Below are 6,405 nucleotides of genomic sequence, written 5' to 3'. Positions count from 1 at the left end.
GGCAAATAGTGACTAGACTGCCTCCTAGCTGGGCAGGACAGCGCAGCAGACACCCACAAGGAAAGCCCCAACCCCACCTCCAGACAGAGCATCTGATAAAAAAAAGGGTTTTTCATATGAATTATGTTTCAGCAGAATAAAACAGAGCAGCCTAACAGCCCTGAATGAACAACAGAGCTCAAAGCTCAGCAATGGAGCTCCTATAAAGTACAGACTGTCTCCTCAAGCAGCCCCCTGACCCCTCTATATCCAAAAGACTGACATTTGGCAGGCATCATTCTGGGACAAAGATAGCAGAAAAAGAAACTGGTAGCATCCCTTACTGTTCCACAGCTGCTATAGGTGCACCCCAGACAAGCAGGGCCTGGAGTGGACCTCAGCAGTCCTACAGTGAAGGAGCTAGACTTGTAGAAGGAAAACCAAGTAACAGAAATACTTCATCATCAACAATCTGGGTGTCCACTCAGAGACCCAATCGAAAAGTCAGCAACTACTCAGACGACAGGTGGATAAGTCCACAAAGATGGAAAGAAACCAGGGCAAGCTTTTCTACCCGTGCACGCCACCGAAGTAGCATCGTTAAAGTCTCTCTTTTCCCCACGTTCATGTCTAAAGAGCCGAAACAGCAGAGGAAGCTCTTCGTTGGAGGGTTGAGCTTTGAAACAACAGATGAGAGCCTCAGGAGCCATTTTGAGCAATGGGGAAAGCTCACAGGCTGTGTGGTAATGAGAGGTCCAAACACCAAGCGCTCCAGGGGCTTTGGGTTTGTAAAGTATGCAACTATGGAGGAGGTGGATGCAGCCATGAATGCAAGGCCACACAAAGTGGATGGAAGAGATGTGGAACCAAAGAGAGCTGTCTCAAGAGAAGATTCTCAAAGACCAGGTGACTTCTTAGCTGTGAAAAAAATATTCGTTGGTGGCATTAAAGAAGACACTGAAAAACATCACCTAAGAGATTATTTTGAACAGTATGGAAGAATTGAAGTGATTGAAATCATGACGGACAGAAGCAGTGGCAAGAAAAGGGGCTTTGACTTTGTAACCTTTGACGACCATGACTCCGTGGATAAGATTGTCATTCAGAAATACCATACTGTGAATGGCCACAACTGTGAAGTTAGGAAAGCCCTGTCAAAGCAAGAGATGGCTAGTGCTTCATCCAGCCAAAGAGGTCGAAGTGGTTCTTGAAATTTTGGTGGTGGTCATGGAGGTGGTTTCGGTGGGAATGAGAACTTTGGTCGTGGAGGAAATTTCAGTGGTCATGGTGGCTTTGGTGGCAGCCATGGCGGTGGTGGATATGGTGGCAGTGGGGATGGCAATAATGAATTTGGTAATGATGGAGGAAATTTTGGAGGTAGTGGAAGCTACAATGACTTTGGCAGTTACAACAATCAGTCTTCAAATTTTGGACCCATGAAGGGAGAAAACTTTGGAGGCAGAAGCTCTGGCCCCTATGGTGGTGGCGGCCAATAGTTTGCCACACCACAAAACCAAGGTGGCTATGGCGGTTCCAGTAGCAGCAGTAGCTATGGCAGTGGCAGAAGATTTTAAATAAAAAACAAAGCTTAGCAAGAGAGGAGAGCCAGAGAAGTGACAGGGAAACTACAGGTTACAACAGATTTGTGAACTCAGCCAAGCACAGTGGTGGCAGGGCCTAGCTGCTACAAAGAAGACATGATTAAGACAAATACTCATGTGTATGGGCAAAAAACTCGAGGACTGTATTTGTGACTAATTGTATAACAGGTTATTTTAGTTTCTGTTTTGTGGAAAGTGTAAAGCATTCCAACAAAGGGTTTTAATGTAGATTTCTTTTATTTTTCTTTTTGCACCCATGCTGTTGATTGCTAAATATAATAGCCTGATCGTGACGCTGAATAAATGTCTTTTTTTAAAAAATAAAAAAAAAGAAACGAAAACAATAAAAGAAAAACACCCGAAACACGAACACCTCGCCTCCTAGAAAGGACCAAAACTCCTCACCAGCAAGGGAACAAAGCTGGATGGAGAATGACTGTGACGAAATGATGAAATAAGACTTCAGAAGGTGGATAATGAGAAACATTTGTGAGCTAAAAGAACATGTTTTAAATCAATGCAAAGAAACTAAGAACCTTGAAAAAAGATATGAAAAAACATTCGAGAAAACGATAAGAAAAATGGATAACTTACAGAGAAATATGAAGGAATTAAAGGAGCTGAAAAACACAATACGAGAACTTTGCAAAGCATGCACAAGTTTCAATAGCCGAATTGACCAAGCTCAAAAAAGAATATCAGAAGTCGACGATGAACTCAATGAAATAAAAGGGGAAAAAAAGATCAGAGAAAAAAGCACAAACAGGAATGAACAAAGTCTCCAAGAAATGTGGGACTATGTGAAGAGACCTAACCTACGTTTGATAGGCGTACCAGAATGTGACGAAGACAATGAATCAAAGCTGGAAAATATAGTTCAGGATATTATGCAAAAAAATTTCCTCCACCTAGCAAGACAGGCCAACACTCAATTGCAGGAAATACAGAGAACACCACAAAGATATTCTGCAAGAAGAGCAACGAGAAGGCACATAATTGTCAGATTTAACAAGGTTGAAATAAAGAATAAAATACTAAGGGCAGCCAGAGAAAGGTCGGGTCACCCACAAAGAGAAGCCCATCAGACTCACAACAGATCTCTCAGCAGAAATTCTACAAGCCAGAAGAGTGTGGGAGCCAATATTCAACATCCTTAAAGAAAAGAACTTTCAACCCAGAATTTCATATCCAGACAAACTGAGCTTCAGAAGTGAAGGAAAAATAGAATCCTTTGCGAACAAGCAAGTACTCAGAGATTTTGTCACAATCAGGCCTGCTTTACAAGAACTCCTGAAAGAGGCACTACACACAGAAAGGAACAACCAGTACCAGCCATTCCAAAATAACACTAAATGCTAAAGAGCATCAACATAATAAAGAATCTACAACAACTAACAAGAGAAACAGCCAGCTAGCATCAAAATGGCAGTATCAAATTCACACATAACAATATTAACCCTAAATGTAAATGGACTAAATGCAACAATCAAAAGACACAGACTGGCAAATTGGATAAAAATGCAAAACTCATCAGTGTGCTGTACCCAGGAAACCAGCTCACATGCAAGGGTGCACAAAGGCTCAAAATAAAGAAATGGAGGAAGATTTGCCATGCAAATGGAGAGCAAAAAATAGCAGGAGTTGCAATTCTCATCTCTGATAAAATAGATTTTAAAGCAACAAAGATCAAAAGAGACAAAGAAGGCCATTACATAATGGTAAAAGCATCGATACAAGAAGAGCTAACAATCCTAAACATATATGGACCCAATACAGGAGCACCCACATACATAAGGCAAGTTCCTAACGACTTACAAAGAGACTTAGACTCCCACACAATAATAGTGGAAGACTTTAACACTGCACTATCAATATTAGACAGATCAACCAGACAGAAAATCAACAAGGATATCCAGGGCTTCAACTCAGACCTGGAACAAGCAAACCTGATAGATATTTACACAACTCTCCATCCCAAATCCACAGAATATACATTCTTCTCAGCACCACATCACACCTACTCTAAAATTAACCATATAATTGAAAGTAAAGCACTGTTGAGCAAATGCAAAACACCTGAAATCATGAAAAACAGCCTCTCAGACCATAGTGCAATCAAGTTAGAACTCAGAATTCAGAAACCAACCCAGAACTGCACAGCTTCATGGAAACAGAACAACTGGCTCTTGAATGTTGACTGGATAAACAATGAAATGAAGGAAGAAATAAAAAAGTTCTTCAAAACCAATGAGAACGACGACACAACATGCCAGGATCTCTGGGACACATTTAAAGCAGTCTCTAGAGGAAAGAATATAGCTATTTGTGCCCATATGAAAAAAATGGAGAGATCCAGAATTGACACCCTATCGTCAAAACTGAAAGAGCTAGAGAAGCAAGATCAAAAAAAACTCAAAACCCAGCAGAAGACAAGAAATAACTAAGATCAGAGCTGAACTGAAGGAGATTGAGATTCGAAAAACCCTTCAAAAAATCAATAAATCCAAGAGCTGGTTATCTGAAAACATCAACAAAATAGACAGACCATTAGCCAGATTGATTAAAATGAAAAGAGAGAAAAAACAAATAGACGCAATAAAAAATGATAAAGGGGAATTCACCACAGATTCCACAAAAACTCCAACCATCATCAGAGAATATTACAAACAACTCAATGCACATAAACTAGTAAACCTGGAAAAAATCGATAAATACCTGGACCCCTGTTTCCTCCCAAGACTAAACCAGGAGGAAGCTGAAACAATAAATAGAACAATAACAAGGTCAGAAGTCGAGGCAGCAATTAAGAGCCTACAACACAAAAAAGCCCAGGTCCAAACAGGTTCACAGCCGAATTCTACCAGACACACAAAGAGGAGCTGGTACCATTCCTTCTGAAACTATTCCAAATAATCCAAAAAGAGGGAATCCTTCTCAAATCCTTCTATGAGACCGATATCATCCTGATACCAAAACCCGGCAGAGACCCAACGAGAAAAGAAAACTTCAGGCCAATATCCATGATGAACATAGATGCAAAAATCTTCAATAAAATATGGGCAAGCCGATTGCAACAGCAAATCAAAAAACTTATTCATTATAATCTAGTAGGATTCATCCCGGGGATGCAAGGCTGGTTCAACATACGCAAGTCTATAAACGTAATTCACCACATAAACAGAACCAAAAACAAAAACCACATCATTATCTCAATTTATGCAGAGAAGGCATTTGACAAAATTCAACAGCTTTTTATGCTAAAAACCGTCAATAAACTCAGTATCGATGGAACGTATCTCAAAGTAATAAAAGCTCTTTATGACAAACCAAAAGCCAATATCATACTTAATTGGCAAAAACGGGAAGCATTCCCTTTGAAATCCAGCACTAGACAAAGTTGCCCTCTTTCACCACTCCTATTCAATATAGTACTGGAAGTTCTAGCCACAGCAATCAGGCAAGAAAAAGATATAAAGTTTATTCAAAAAGAACAGGTGGAAGCCAAATTGTCTCTATTTGCAGACGACATGATAGTATACATAGAAGACCCCATCGCTTCAGCCCAAAAACTCCTGAAACTGATAAGCAACTTCAGCAAAGTTTCAGGATATAAAATCAATGTGCAAAAGTCACAAGCCTTCCTCTACAACAATAACAGACTTAAAGAAAGCCAAATCAAGAACGAACTGCCATTCACAGTTGCTACAAAAAGAATAAAATACCTTGGAATACAACTCACAAGAAATGTAAGGGACCTCTTCAAGGAAAACTACAAACCACTGCTCAACGAAATCAGAGAGGACACAAACAGATGGAGAAACATCCCATGTTCATGGTTAGGAAGAATTAATATCGTGAAAATGGCTATACTGCCCAAAGTAATTTACAGAATCAACGCTATCCCCATCAAGCTACCATTGACTTTCTTCAAAGAATTGGAGAAAACCACCACGAACTTCATATGAAACCAAAAGTGAGCCCACATAGCCAAGTCAATTCTAAGCAAAAAGAACACAGCGGGAGGCATCACACTACTGGATTTCAAACTATACTACAAGGCTACAGTAATCAAAACAGCATGGTACTGGTACCAAAACAGAGATATAGACCAATGGAACAGAACAGAGGCATCGGAGGCAACACAACATATCTACAACCATACAATCTTTTATAAACCCGACAAAAACAAGCAATGGGGAAAGGATTCCCTGTTCAACAAATGGTGTTGGGAAAACTGGCTAGCCATGTGCAGAAAGCAGAAACTGGACCACTTCCTGACACCTTACATTAAAATTAACTCCAGATGAATTAAATACTTAAACGTAAGACCTGGCTCCATAAAAACCCTAGAAGAACATCTAGGCAAACCATCCAGGACATAGGAGTAGGCAAGGAATTCATGAATAAAACACCAAAAGCATTGACAACAAAGGCCAAAATAGACTAAGGAAACCACATTAAACTCCACAGCTTCTGCACGGCAAAAGAAACAGTTACTAGAGTTAATCGGCAACCAACAGAAAGGGAAAAGATTTTTGCAGTGTAACCATCTGACAAAGGGTTGATATCCAGAATTTACAAAGAACTCAAACAGATTTACAGGATAAAACAAACAAGCCCATTCAAAATTGGGCAAAGGATATGAACAGACACTTTATGAAAGAAGACATATACGAGGCCAACAATCATATGAAAAAATGCTCATCGTCACTGGTCATCAGAGAGATGCAAATCAAAACCACATTGAGATACCATCTCACACAAGTTAGAATAGCGATCATTAAAATACCTGGAGACAACAGGTGCTGGAGAGGATGTGGAGAAA

At 40.0% G+C, this 6,405-nt stretch overlaps 1 pseudogene; it reads left to right on the top strand.

Moving 5' to 3' along the window:
* Window positions 1-216: 216 nt before the first annotated feature.
* Window positions 217-2,733, top strand: LOC100411733 (heterogeneous nuclear ribonucleoprotein A1-like; annotated as a pseudogene).
* The last annotated feature ends 3,672 nt before the right edge of the window (window positions 2,734-6,405 follow it).

This window comes from Callithrix jacchus, chromosome 3 (genome assembly GCF_049354715.1).
Source record: "Callithrix jacchus isolate 240 chromosome 3, calJac240_pri, whole genome shotgun sequence".
In the NCBI taxonomy this organism is placed as follows: domain Eukaryota; kingdom Metazoa; phylum Chordata; class Mammalia; order Primates; family Cebidae; genus Callithrix; species Callithrix jacchus.
The sequence above is the reverse complement of the archived record's forward strand: the minus strand, read 5'-3'. Positions and strand labels throughout refer to the sequence as shown.